Here is a 15,621-nt window from a genome sequence, read left to right as displayed (position 1 = left end):
ATTGTGTCATTGAAAGATCTTCTCCTCAGGGGTGGCTGGCTGGCTCAGTTGGTATAGCATGTGACCCTTGATCTCAGGGTTGTTTGAGCCCCATGTTTGGTACAGAGATTACTTACAAGTAAAATCCTTAAAAAAAATGAAAAACAAGAAAAACAAGAAAGACATTCTCCTCAGTTTTCTAAGTATGGTTGATGCAATGTAGCAAATAGTGTTTGTTGAACAATGAAGATATTTTTCCCATGTGGCCAAGGGACAATAATCAAATAAGAGCTAAATATTTTCTACCCTACAGAAGAGATGCCTGTTATGTGTTATATGTTCTATGTTATATGTGGCTCTATACTATATATTACTTTATGCTATACAATATTATCTCTTTCCCCTAGGTGTTTGCTTTCCAGTCGTGTGAAGGCCTCTTTAAATGACTGCCTAGCTTTAGATGTCCTAAATTTGGAATAGATGCTGAGGTAAATAGAAGAGGAAGAACTGGTTCACTCTAGAATGTTCCTTTCTGCATCTTTCCCCTCTGACTCATAGTTCTCTCTATCTTGGTGGTGAATTATACTCAGGTACATAGGGGAATGTTACTCATCTTTCCCCATAGATTGTTGGCTCTTCACACTAAATCTCAACCCTAGTGCAATCCTCTATACAGCTGGGTTCACTGTGCCAGACAAAATTTCTATGCATCAGAGAGAGTTTCCAGTAGACCTACGGTAATTGGGGGATAAATAGCTGTTACTGCCGTAATATACAGCGTAAGGGATTATACCTGATGGGAAATCAGGCTAAATCCCTGGGCAATGCATGTGGGCCTTGCTCAACACAGATGTTAGGAAATTAGATTATTGCCCTGACAGCTTTAGGCTCTGAAGCATGAGTTCCTGCTTTCTTTGAAGTTGGTGTTATTAATCTTTCCCATTCTGTCCTCAGTATCTCTGGATAAGCTTTAACTTCCATTTGGGCTTTAATGCCTTTAACTTCTTTAACTTCTCCAGGACCAAATTTTCAGAATTGTGAAGTCTGTTGTAGCTAAAATAGCATCCATAATACGTGCACCACTGTTACATGTATCACTAAAAGGAAGGGAAGGACAAATCTCTGCCAATTTAACGTGGACCCAATTTTTTATGTCACCTAGATTCTTTTTTATTCTTATTGAAATGTCTCTTATATATCACTTGCATGCATAAGAAAGAAAATGTGAGAAAAATAATTGATTGATTCTAAAACTATGACTTCTTTATATTCAGAGTACAACTTTTTGAATTGGGATCATCAGTGTGCTTACTTTTTCCTCACATAATTATCCTCTTATTATCAGCGTTAATGATTTGTCATTTCCTAAAAGAATGCTGCACTACATTCTCCAGGATTATTATCCAAACAGCTGACACCATTCTAAAATTTTTAAAAGATGGGGGCAGGTAATAACAACTACCTGCTCCTGGATGACAACAATTATAAGTTGTCCAAAATTTGGTATGTTAAAATCTCAAAAAAAAAAAAAAATCCATGAAATAATGGAGTTGCATTTTATCTGGAAATTTCAGATTCTCAATCTCCATAACTAAATTATGGGCATTTTGGCTTCCAAACATCTAGGACTCATCCCCCATAAACACTCCTGACTCTGCAGTGGCACATTTTCAGTAGTCAAAAAAAAAAAAAAAAAAATCCATGTATTATTGAGTTCTTGGTAGCACAAGGATGCATTTTGTGTAGAAAATATTGCTTCCCTATAACCATGGTGAAAATATGAGTATTTTTAAATTGCTTCCAGTCGTGGATTTTGCCCCAGTAAGCTGTCCTCATCCAGGGCTTGGAAAATTTCCAGAAACTGGTGGTATAATCCATTGTATCATGGAAAGTGTGGTGCCAACAGAGTCCTATGCATTCTGGGAAATCCCTAACCCCTCCTCCCCCCACCTCCATACACATGTGTTCACAATTATTCCAACATTTTCCATGTTGCATGGAGAGATCTTGTAAGCAGATTATAGGGGTTTATATTTCATTAATGAGCCAAGTGCCTATACTGGTAGTAAACTAAGGTTTAATAATTGATAGGTATCCTATCACAGAAAAGGGAGTCTGTCAACATGTCCATAATAACTATTCCTCAAGTCTGTGGCCCCAGAAGTAAAACACGGTCCTCTATTCTCCTTGATTTCTTCAAAGGAATGTCTGGAAACATGTGTGCGTGTACATAGGAAACTTTACCAATAATTGAGAAGACAGAGGGAAAACATGAAAATGTAACAAAAAACTTAAATCGAGTATTCTTCATCTTTATCTTCAACAACATTTTCGTGGAGATCTAAGCCCCCTGACCCTCTCTCATTCTGCTGTTCACAAATTCTTTTCTTATTCCTCCTCTGCTCTCTTTGACACATTTAACATTCTGTTTCACACTCCTCTGCTCTATTTTACACACACTCTCTCTCACTCCTCTGCTTCCTTTTGCACCATAATTACTACTTCTTTCTTGTCTATAGAGGTTTAATAATCTCTTCTCTATTTCTTCAACTCGTATATTAATTCTTCAAAGGTTCACGGAGGTAAAAAAAAAAAAAAACTCAAATAGAAGTTAAGCCAGCCATATTTCCCATGGCCTGTATAATTCTCAAAGACTTCATGGAAGGGTTAGGCTTGAACTGGAAACTGAAGTACAGAGAAAAATGAGAAGAATCAGAAAGAAATTCTTGGCAGGAAGTCATAAGGAATAACAGAAGCATGAGGGAGAATTATGCCTCACTTATTTGGAGAAATTAGCTCCCCATAATTAGTTTGAACCAGCCAGTCACTTTAGCATAAGCCCTTCGGCTTCACTCTGGCACTCTTGCTTTGGCATCAGTGGTAAAGTGCATGCTCACTAAAATCAATTCATTGAACAGGCTGCATTAGGGAATGTCTTTTTTAGTTCTAATTTCCTAAGCCCCTCCTCCAGAAGTTCATACTAACAGCTTCTGGGATTGGTGCTGTGAATATATAATAATTTTATTCATTTTAAAGTTTCCATCTGACTTAGTGATCAGCTAGATTAGTAAATTACTTCATTTACAATGATTTAATTTAGTTACATGATCTAATATTTGAAGCAGTCATTCTGAGGAAGAAAACATGTTTTTCAGGGAGAAACAAATAATAATGCAAGAGTAAAATTCTGAAAGGGAGAGCCAAGGGATGTACCACTAAGATGGGCACTTTAAGATACTGAGTTTACTATGTAGTAAGAAGGTAAAGGGAATTTATAGCATAGGGGAAAATAAAATTTGGGATGTAAATATTATTCCCAAGGAAAGGACCTGGAAAAGTAGTAAAATAAAATTTCTTATATTTGCTATTTTATTAGGAATGTTAAACAAACATTTGTGCTCATCTGAATATCATCTGATTGACATTGTTTATTATCAAGGCTAGACGTTGGGGGTGGTGGTATTTGGATGAAGCTGACTGTTGCTTATGTTGTCCAAAGCCCATGAGTCTTGTGAAGGAACTAAAGCATCTTCTCTGGTAGAATTATGTCATCATACATGTTTCTGCACAAGATTACTAACTCTCCTTTGTTCACTGTCCAGAGTCCCCTGGGGGAATTACATTCTAATATGTTTCAACCTCAGGATCTCTAAAAATCTATTTGTTTAACTTAGTAATTGCCACTTAGCTGCTGTGTAATAAACATCTTTTGAATATGTGAATGATTGAGTATATGATTGAATGTAGAGAAAGCTCATCCTGAAGAAGGAAAGAAAAGTTTTACTCTCCCACTAAGCTCTCCAGAGTTCTTGGAATGGTCAAACCAGATTTCTTATATCATGTGTCCGTATAGCACTTCCATCAAAAATTATATCAACTATCTAAATTTTCCCATAAGTCCTTTAAACCAATGAAAGTCTTTTCCATTATTATAGAATGGCAACCAGAACAATAGTAGTATTGAATACAATTAATATTTGTATATTTATTGTGTTTCTGAGATTCCCAATAGCCGAAAACTTCTTTCTTCCTCTGGCCAGGCAACCTTTCAGGGAAAATTCTTTTGTAATAAGAGAATGCTTGTAGAAACTTCTGTGCTGACCTCCTCAATTCCAAAATCTTATATGGCTTGAAGAAGAAATTTTACTTTTAACCTGGTCTTTAGGGGAAACATTCCTGCTGATTCCATGGCCCAAATAACATATGATCTATAGGTTTATGCTATCATGACTAAACAGTGATTTCCTATTTAAATGGTAACTCATTATGTCCTATCGTCATGATTATTCATGTAGTGATATTAACTAGGCAAAGCTCAACTGCTCTGAGCAGATTAGCTACTCAAAAAGTCCAGTATTTAATATCACTCTTCCTTAACATTTCCAGTAATTGCCTACAGGTTCTTACACCTGTTCCGAATCAAGCCTGATTATTCTGTGATGGCATGGAGACACAGACACTTCTTTACATATCATAAAACGCTTGCGTTCCTGGGTTATACTAAATTTATCTTGTCTATCACATAGTCTGGAATATTTGGGGTTATTTTACATTTTTTAAATTATAAATTGTGTCAAAGGGCTGTTAGACCGAATACCAATCATGTAGAATGGAAGTCTTTGGAAAGGTCACGTTTCCGATTAGTCCCTTCCCACTTGCCAAGTGACAAGATCTTGGCCCTCATCTTTCTATGTCCCTACTGAACCTAGTAGTCCTGCTTTGTCACTTATTTTCCCCTTTTTTGGCCTTGTTATCTTCTATGCTTTGACATGACTACTAATAACTCACCTGCACAACCACAGTGGAGACACTGTCAGTTTTGACACTCCAGGGCATCTTGTATTCTTTTTGTGGTTATCTTTTGGAATTCTTCATAAAGTTGATTTCTGAAAGCCCATTCACTTTTCCCCTGCATTCAGGACACATATATCAAACTGTTTCCCTTACATTTCCATCTGGACATTTAAAAGGCATCTTAGATGTTAATTCAGAATCTTAATTTCCTCCCCCCATCCCCCTGCAACCGTCCCACAGTATTTTCTAAAGCAGCGAACACCATTCTATTGTTGCAACTGCTTACATCACAAACTTGGGGATACCTGTTTCTCACACACCTCACATCCAGTCAATGAACATATCCTGCCACATCACGTTTCATATATATATACACACACACACACACACACACATATGTCCATTTCTCACTCTTTAACAGTTGCCACCATGATCTTAGCTACCATCATTCTGAATTTGGATTATTGCAGTATCTACCTAATTGATCTCCCTGCTTCAGTGCTTGCCCTTTCTACACTCTATTCTCAACATATCATTCTGAGTCATTCCATAAAGTTGTTAAAGCAGATCATTTTATGACTCTTCTCAAAGATCTTCAGTATACTTCTCACATCACGAGCAGTAAAAGGCAGAGTCTCAAAAGAGGATTATATGATATCAAGTGGTTGAGCCCTTTGACTTCTCACCTCATCCCCACCACTCATATCCTCTCTGAGCTTCAGGGGCATCATCTTTCTTGTTGATCTTTGCCTGTGACAAGAAATGCCCCACTTGGGGGGGGGGGTTACACTTACTGTCGAATCTGACTTAGATATTCTTCTCTTTTATCCATATAGCTCCACCCTACATTGTTTTCATAACTGTATTTGTGAAAAGAAACTCTGACCAAATAATGTAAATAGTAATCCCATATTAACTCACTCCTCCTGCATAATTATTACCTTTACTCTGCTTTAATTTTCTTCCACATAGATACACAAATACTTAAAATTTATTTCCCTGTTATCTAACTAACCATAGCATATAAGCCTCATGACATCTAGGTTTATTTGTTTTCTACTGCTATATCTTTGTTACCTAGGAAAATGTTTGGCACAATTGGAGGGTAAATTAAATACTTGCTAAGTACATTGAGAACAACATCTGGGGAATTATAGATTCTTACATAGTGACTAAGACCGAAAAAATAGAAGAATGGGATGGAAATTTTTACCTTTGATTTATCTATCCACATAATAAAAATAAACACATCTTTTTTTTTAATTCATAAGATGTGCATGTGAGCATGTGAAGGTTTAAATGGTCTCTGTATAAATTCAATAAGCTATTCACTCCATGAACCATTTTACAATGGCAAGAGATCAGTTGGAATTGTCATCAAAGGAACTTGTATAAAGGTCCTATATAAGGATAAACCACATAAAAATACACTTAATATCCTTTCCAACCTGACAAAGAACTATATTAGGAGGGTCAATTCCCATTATATAAAAGCCAAATGATAAATTCTCTTAGACTACCAGGAAATATGTTTCCCCTTATATCTTCCCTAATATAAAGTATATTTTATTTAAACCAGAGAATGATATTATAAAAATATCCCCCTGTAGTTAACTTAGTTATTAAATTCAGCATCCATTTTACTCTAGATTTCTGGTCTAATTATTATTTCCTATTCCTCAAATGATTTTTTTTAATCTTCTATCCCTATTTTATAGGAAATTATTATTTCCTATTCATCAAATTATTTTTTTATCTTCTATCCCTAACAAACATTTCTTTGTTTTGGTGTTGTTTTTCAAACTTCAAATCAGTTGTATGGAATGGATTTTTATAATAACCCTCTTTTAAAGGATGTGGACCATCATATTTCTCCCCATAAGAGAAAATTATTGGATTAAATAATACCGATCTCTTCTTCATTAATAAATCATCTGAAGAGATGGAGTAATAGCTCATCTTAATGGACAGAGTCAAACATCCTCTGGGCTAGTGTTGGGAGTTTGATATTCGTTCCATAAGTTGCCTAAACCTAACTACAGGCCATGGCACAGATTGTCTTCTTCCAACAATGAGGTGAATAGATACTCTCTCTCTGTTCTGGCTCCCCTATTAGGGAATAGCAGTTCCTTGGTGTAGGCATAGTTGACAATTAATCATCAGAGTTTGACTGTGGATCCAAGCCTCATTCTCCAAGCTAGCTTTCAGAGCAAGCCTTATACTTGGACTTACTGAGCCAAAGAAAAGAGAAAAAGTGGATGAGAGAAAAAAAAATCAAATAAATATTTAAAAGGGACAACAGCAGGCCAGTACAATGAGTGAAAACACATCCGCAGACACAGAGCCTTGTGCAATTTTATATTCCTGGGGACAAAGATTCTGCAAACGTCTGAAGGGAAGAAAGAGATGGTCCACATACAAAACGTAAGGAAAAATAATGGCTTTAAAGTTATCAATATAACACTTCTAGCAAACACGGTGAAAAAATACTTTGAAAACATTTTTACAGAAAATGATACCTAACAAATGATTAAAGACAGAATGAAGATATTTTCAGAAATGTAAAATGTCAAAAATTATCTCCCATTATATTTTCCTGGAAGTTATTTGATATGCTTCAACGAAAACAAGAGAGTAAACCTAGACCTTCCCCCCACCCCCCCGCAAAAAAAAAAAAAAAAAATACAAGCCTACATAAAACAGGATTTCACTGCCGGAAAGAAATAAACTGAGGAATATATGCGACACTGGTGAAGGGATAAATGATTGATGACAAATGCATACCAGACTTAGAGCAGGCGTGGTTTGGTCTAGAGAAAGTCAGAAGCCTCTGGGAGTTCTTCAAGAGTTTTCAAGTTCTTCAAGAAAATTAAATCAACAAATTCTTGATGCACTGGAATACTGAGAGGGAACTTAAGGAACTGAATGAAAGTTGGGAGTTGAATTAGTGCTGTTTTCATAGAAAAATCTGCAAAAAGTTAAAAATGAGAGTGAACTACAGAGGGAGAAGAATATGCAAGAAATGAAAATCAACAATATAAATGTACATATTAATTGCATTTATATATATACACAAGGCAGAAAAGTATTTACAGTATTAACATAATATTAACAAATATTGTTGAGGGAACCAAAAGATGATAAGGGAATGGATGGGATGGTAAGGAAGATAGGGAATGATACTTAATTATTTTTGTAATATGCCCTGTCGAACTTTTAACTCCTTAAATTCTATTCATGTAGGTAAGATACAGATTCCTCCTGTTCACCCGGGATTGCCCATGAGTACATCTGTAGTCTTGGTATAATCATCAATAGCACACCATTCATTCTCAAACGATTCCTGGTCTGGATGATAAATTATAGTGTCACCACGATTTAGAGCAAAAGGGCTTATTTCTTGCTCGTGTTAAATATAAGGGTTGCACTATTGCTCCTTGTGTTTTCTTTATTCTAAGATCTAGACTGCAGGAACAGCTCCCAATAGGATATGCTGTTCCTGTGACAAAGAAGAAAGAACAAGAAGGCAACGAATGAACATATTGGCTCTTAAAGCTTCTGCTAGAGAAGGGCACACTGTCACTTTTGCTCAAGTGGCCAAGGCAAGTCACATGCCCAAGACTGCTATCAGGGGTAGGATGACAAAGAAGGTACTACTTGTCACAGAGTAATAAATCGCCAGGTATAATGTCTCTACAAAGAAAGTGGGTATAAGAGTGGGGAGCAACAATAAAATCTGCCACAATAAATAATGAAAGTAAAACCTGAAAAACATACAATATGAATAATAGCTAAATAACTGCTGTGAGAATTGGATGTGAAATAAAAATAATTTATATTTTGCTTTTTACTTTACTTTAGCCTTTATATATGTAATCACATTTGATACATTAATCATAGAATGTAGATTTGTTAATGTCCATTTTAACAGCTGATGATATTGACATTAAAAGGCTAAACAATCAACTTAATAATTTGATACAAATAACAAAGTGGTCTTGTTACATATTTAGTTGTTTTGATCTTTGCAGATGTCTAGCTTACTGTCATTCTCCATGTACCTATGTAAAACAAAAGAGATGTAGAACCATGAGCTGCTTTAGGACCTTCGCAAATTTGAAGTGGTTTAAAATGAGGTTGTATTTGTTTTCACTGGACATGGGGTTGTACTTCATAAATGCAGTAATAAATATTGACTCTTTGATTTCTTATTTTGTAAAAATTAAATCTGGTCCAACTGCAAAGTTGTGTTGGGTGGTAAATGAATGATTATGGAATGTACATATATATATATATATATATATATATATATATATATATGTACATTAACAGGACTATGTGATTTCTGCTAAAATAAAGACTCAAAATATCTGTTTAAGACTCAATAATAAAAGCATATAACTGTTGACTAAAATAAATCTTCTATAGGGATAAAATGTACTGATCATATATAACAAACACATGAAGGAATGCAGAAGGTAATGACACAATCACTTTTATAGATTTTTATTTTCAAAACAAATTTCTACCCCTACTTGTTCACTTGACCATTCATTCATTTAATAGTGTTTTAATAATTACTTGTGCCAGTGAGAAAACTTCCTGTTTTAAGAGCTCAAAATCATGTGGTGGTATATTTCTGGTGGCAGAAGTATATACTAGCAATTGTTAAAGAGTGATATACATGCTAATACAAATAAATACAAAAGGCCAAAATAACACTTATGATGCACCTGTGGTTTTATAACATTTGAGTCAAGCAGAGAGTTAAGAGAAGAGTGTGAATCTGTCAGGTTGCTCTAGAGAGAAAGAGGCAGGAAGAGGAGTGGACAGCAGAGGTTAGATAACATTCTTCATAGTAGAAGGAAAACACCAGACACATATATCCTCTTTGCAGTTTCTTTGAGATGAACCTTACCAACCTGAAACTGTGTACCAGTGAATCTTAGATCTCATTGCCTTGCTTCATCCTTCACTTCCAAATGCTAGATGTAGCAGTCTATGCTTAAGGAATCTCTAGAAGTACCAGGGGAAATAGGCATGATAGCTTCAATGCATAACAAAAAGACAACACTGAAGACTCTGAAAGCCTTGAGCAAGAAATTCAAAACACATAGGAGGAGTAGAAGCAGCACAAGTAGGGAAGGCCAGAAACTCTGGTGCCAGTAAAGGTGCTGGAAAGGTAGGTAAGGTCAATCACAGTAAGGCTCCTGATGTGAAAGGTAAAGTTTTCATTTAAGTTTGGGAAGCTTTTGACAGTGGAGGAGCCCAGAATAACCAAGAAACACATCTGCTACATAAGATCAATGCCATTTTTAAAGCACCAGGATAAATTGGACTGCTTTGAATTTCCTGCTGTGATTCTAACACTCCCACTGCTCAGCTCTTCCCAAGTGAAGCTTTAATGGCATTACAGAAGCTTTTATTTGGTAGTACCTAAAGAAGGCTCTCTGTTTTCAGCAGCCAATTCAAACAACCAAAATAACTTGGTTGTTGCCTGTCTCAGACTTAAATTCATTGATTTATTAGAGATTTTTCTATTTTTGGCAATATTAAATTGTGAAATCATTGACTTTTCTTAATAATTTGTTAATGATATGATGTTATCCAAAACTAAGTGGCATTTTTTATCAGATGAAACTGTGTTCTTACTAAATCTGAACAAACAATAAGCATGTTTGAGTACTTATATATATAGAAATAGGAACACATATGTATATATTTTGTCATAGGAACACATATGTATATATTTTACGTCATTTGTGTTAAATTTGTGAAGGTAATTATTTTGTAGCCCAAACCACAACAAAACAAAAACCAAAAAGCAATAAAAAGTATCAGAGAACCTAACTGAAAAAGATCATTTATATAATTTAAGAAATGCTTTAGTTTGTAATTTTTGCACCTAATGCTTATAAAAAAGAAAATTGTTTGAGTCTTTGATCAAATGTTTTTCTTCCCTGAATTACTGTCTTTGATTTTGATTATTGATATGTACTTTAAACACATTGATTTTCAAAATTCTGAACATTGATTTAATAAAAAAGCAATCAAAGCATAGTTTCATGATGGTTAAATAATTATGTAGTACTTCATGACGTCAGCTAATTATAGATTTGGTTCAAGGTTTCCATTTATTTTATTCAATATAGCATCAGGTCTAAGTAACAAGTCTGGCATATTTGGAAAGCAAATAATTATTTATTTTCTATACTTATTGTAAACTACAATTAAAATTCTAGCATGCTAAGATAAGTTTTGTTTCAAGTTTTATTTTATTGTTAATTAATAACTAAAATGCCTTTATGGAATTTTAATATAAATTTTAGTTTTATTTAATAAATAATTATGGAGATTAAATTTTATAAAAAGCAGGTCAGATAACATATGATATGTCAAAGTTAATAAATGAATCTAACACTTAGGAGAAGGATATGCCAACAACTGTAATAGTTACATTATCAATATAATTATAGGTCAGAATTCAGTGTAGAATTCTCTATGTAAGTAAGATATTGTTATTATAAAGTATAGATGTTTCTTTCCTTCAAAGGAACTTGATGACTTGAAATATAATAAGCTGATGGCATACCACTTACTTAATCATTTTACTTCTAGTTTCTTGGATTAGCTTGGTTAAATACCATAAAAGGGTATGGTTAGTGTGAGAAAATGAAATACTTTAATATATGCAGTGAAAAATCAATAACTTTTATAGACAATAAATTTAACATTTAATTACATTAACTCAAGCTATGTATGTGCCTATTTTTTCTTAAACATTTAAAATATAAAATACAAAATTAAAAATTTATCACAGTTTGAGTGTCTGATATAGACATTCATTATTCAAATGAATATTGCGATAATTCAAACCAAAAACATTTCAGCTAAATTACCTGTATGACTTCATTTTGCATTGATTTTATATTCAACATTTGTCTTTTTCATAATTGTCTAAAATTAAAAAAAAACTACACATTAAAATATGAAATTCAGACAATTAAGTGAATGGGTAATGAATTTAATCAAGTTTCCCTTAAACTTGACCCCCAGAAGAGTAAAATAATTTTCACATAAATTACACAGGGAATTAATTACCTCAATTGACCGTTTTATCTTGCATCATTAATTGGAGATTAAATTCTCTGTTAAACATTGTCAGGTTTATTTGTAAACATGAAAAATGTAAAAATGAATTTGAAAGTGAATATTTTTTAATATTTATTTTGCTTAAAATATGTCCAAAAATGCACAAATATTTTATAGTTTAAACAACAAAATATTTCCAGCATCTGTGTAAAATGGAAATTCAGAATAGAAGGAAAGAGTCATTTTATAGAGGGTGAGCCTGTGACTGTGTTATTCCCGGAGGGTAGCTCACATTAGTGAAAGTTGGTGTTCAGAAAGTAAGGGAGGGGTGGAGGGGAGAGAAGGCAAAATTCAAGGCAATAAAGTGCTAAGTATTTGGGAGTCAGAAAACCTAGGCTCTGATTGCAGTCCTAGCTAATATGTGTGAACTTTACCAAGTTACTTAGCTTCTCTGTGAATGTTGATTTTCTCACGGGTAAATGCAAAAATGAATGCAATCTGCACATGGCTATTATGTGGACTGAACAACATGTTTTCTATAAATAGCCTGATATCAGGTCAGGCATATTTCATTAAATATTTTTTTCTTTTCCTTTCTCTTTTTCTCTTCATTCTTTTTCCTCCTTTTTCTTCCTCTTTTCCTTCCCATTTCTCCTCCTCCACCTCCTTCTCCATATTTTTCCTCTTCCTCTTCTGCCTTTTTTCCTTTCTCGTCTCCTTCTCCCTTTATTATCATCACTACTGCGAGAATGGGAAAGGGAAAGAAAAGGAGCTGCTGAAGTTTAGAGTCTGATGAAAAGTGAGATATAAGGGAGCCATTTGGTTTGTGCCAGGATAATTTATTGTTTTGAAACCATTTGGGGACATATTAAAAATTGATAAATTACAGTGTTCAATATGTGCTCAAATGCTACCTAAGAAAAAAACAAGATAATGGTTAATAAGTAAAATGATCAGTATTTCCCAGATGTTAAAAATTTAGCAAAGCCCTCATAAAGAATGTATAATTTAGGAGGCATGAAAAATATTCAAAAATGTTATTTAAAAAGAATTTTGTTTTTTCTGGGACATTTCATGGCTTAGGCGTGGTAAATAAAGACAATGAATCTGTGTTAACCACATCACTACACACATTTAAGTAGTATTTGTTATTAAATTGCATCTCCCTAGTTTTCTTAGTTTCATATATATGAGATAAATCTAATCAACTTGCTTTTGCTATACCATTGAAATGCTAATCATCTGATTAGTACCTAGACTGTAGGCAGAATATAGAAGAGGTCATGTATCTGTGACTTCTGCCAAATCCAGAAAATGTTCACATTACTAAATATTACATATTGGAAAAATATGGTCAAAATACAAATTATAATATTTTTCATTTGATTATCATGATAATTATAATTGGCTTAAAATCTGCCTCTTTCTGAAAGCTATTTTTTTATTCTTGAAAACATATTGGCTTTTATAATAAAATTATGTATGTGTGTGTGCACATATACTCATTGTATAAAATTTAGACTATAACGAAAATCATAAAATGTAAAATAAAATTCTGCGTTGCAAACCAGATACAAAGAGTAAATATTTTGTGCACACCTATCCAAAATACACACATATAAATTTATATACAAATATTTAACAAATGGGATCATAGTGTCTACACCATTTTGTACTCTAAATTAATCATCACATTGTGTCAAGTGGTTCTCCAATGCTAGTGAATTGACTTACATAATAGGAAAAATGTTCACATAGCCTTCCATTCCTGTTTACTTTGGAAAGATGACTCTGTGAGAAGAACGACATTTGATAAGACAGATAAGTTTCCCTAAAACTGGGAGCAGTTTCTTTCCAAAGATGATTCAATTTGTGGGTTAAATCTAATTGTTCCTGAATATCTAATAGTATATTTTCAAGCAATGTCCATCAATCATTCAGTAGCAACTGAGTACCCTATTCCTATACATTTCCTTGTTATAATTGTTAAACAAATGTTTCATATTCTACAGCTGTGGCAGAGTTCTTATTTTATCTGAAAATCTAATTATTTTCATGATTTTATTTTTCTTGCTTAAAAGAGAAGTATTTCTAAAAAAATATTGAGAATGCTTTTTAAATTATTAATATGAAAGTGTACTTTAGGAATACAAGCACAGTAATAGATCCAGACAGCATGTCTCTGGGTACTAACATGGTGCTTCGTAGTGCTTTCTTTTAGGTAAAGAAAATGAAAAATATTGATTCTTCAAAACCATGTTAGTATAGAAAAGGTCAGATATTGACCCTTTGTAGTTTGAAGCTTTATTTATTTATTTATTTATTTATTTTGGTCTGCAGATGGCCTATTCCTGTAAACATTTATTTACAGGAAATAATCAATTTATGAATTTTCCACTTCGATTATGAACTCTTACACAAAATAAGCCTGAGGTTCAATAAGCTTTACATTATGCTATTAAAAATAATCTCTTTGACCTCAACCATATCTATATCAGCTAAAAGAGTTAAGGTATCAAAATTGACAAAATAAAATTGGGAATGACTAAAACGTTAAGATTTAACAAGAAAGTACTCTCAAATCATACTAACAAATTCAATGGTAATATATTTGTACCAAATTCTTGATTATATTGATATTTCAAAGGGTTGTTTTGGTCAGTTACAGATAATACAGACTCCCCAACAAAGTTTCATTTCAATTGTTAAAGAATCTTCTTCTTTGACAGATAATGCTTCCTTTAGATTGGCTCACTTCATTTATTAATTTATTTTTTTGGTACTTTTTGAATCTAACGGTACATCTCTAGATCCTTATGCTGAAATTAAATAACCTGGGAAGAGAAATCATCTTGTCTTATGGTTCTTCTCAAAATGACATACTTGGACTTTCTGCTGGGGTCCACATGTGACCCATGGGAGAATTCACGTATCTTTATCCCACTTCCACTATTCTGCAGATCCCCTTTCTGACCAGATCTCACACCTTGTGCTGCATATCCTTACTCCTCAAAGTGGCACCACTCTCCCAAAGTTTCTATATTTGAAGAGGGGCTATTGCTCATTGGCACTTTTGGCTTCAAAGAACTCAGAAAAAGCAGAGTATCATTATTATTACAAACCTATTACTTTTTTTTTCTTAAGAAGATGAAATTAAGTAATGCTGGGGATCAAAACATTTCAGTGGCTGGGTCATGCTGACCAGTACAAAATTATCTCTAAATTGCTTATTCAAATAACTACACCCAAATATATTCAGTTTGGCTCTGAATTTATCAAGGTATGATAGGATTAAAACTATTCTTGGGACATTCCCCACACAATTTAGTCTAATATTTGGTACCTCCACATCCTTCATTTCTTCCCTTCTCTGCCATTTCCTACTGGGCTCAAATCTTACTCAGAATCCATAAAGACTGGAAAATAGAACTTGGAAATAAAATAAAGCAAATAATATATTTAGACTCTTTAATATAAAATATTAGACAATGATAGTTTGGCTCCAGTTCTACCCTACAGAGCCAAAACTTTTTAATATAAGAGAATCAAAATATTGGGGTTCCAAATCCCACCTGAATTTCTAAGTGATATAGCATTTACTATTCATGTATTTCAGTTAATACATTATTAATTTATTACTGCATCACAAATTGTCTGTAAATACCACATTAAAAAAAAGGTGAATATGACCTTCCAATTTCCGTGGATCAGGGATTCAGACATAGGTGAACTTGATCTTTTGGTGCAGGATATCCC

The 15,621-nt window shown here is 33.6% G+C and overlaps 1 long non-coding RNA gene across 1 annotated transcript in view; it reads right to left on the bottom strand.

Annotated features, from left to right (window-relative positions):
• Positions 1-11,741, bottom strand: part of LOC128778287 (uncharacterized) — a 29,645-nt gene extending 17,904 nt beyond the window's left edge. Inside the window, exons 1-3 of the long non-coding RNA XR_008423810.1 lie at positions 11,673-11,741; positions 7,558-7,741; positions 4,768-4,888 (exon numbers count right to left, since the gene is read on the bottom strand). This is a non-coding gene — a long non-coding RNA (uncharacterized LOC128778287). The remainder of the gene's footprint in view (positions 1-4,767; positions 4,889-7,557; positions 7,742-11,672) is intronic.
• Between the last annotated feature and the right edge of the window lie 3,880 nt (positions 11,742-15,621).

The sequence above is a fragment of the Panthera pardus genome, unplaced genomic scaffold (assembly GCF_024362965.1).
Source record: "Panthera pardus isolate Hobbes unplaced genomic scaffold, ASM2436296v1 HiC_scaffold_2, whole genome shotgun sequence".
Taxonomy (NCBI): Eukaryota; Metazoa; Chordata; class Mammalia; order Carnivora; family Felidae; genus Panthera; species Panthera pardus.
The sequence above is the reverse complement of the archived record's forward strand: the minus strand, read 5'-3'. Positions and strand labels throughout refer to the sequence as shown.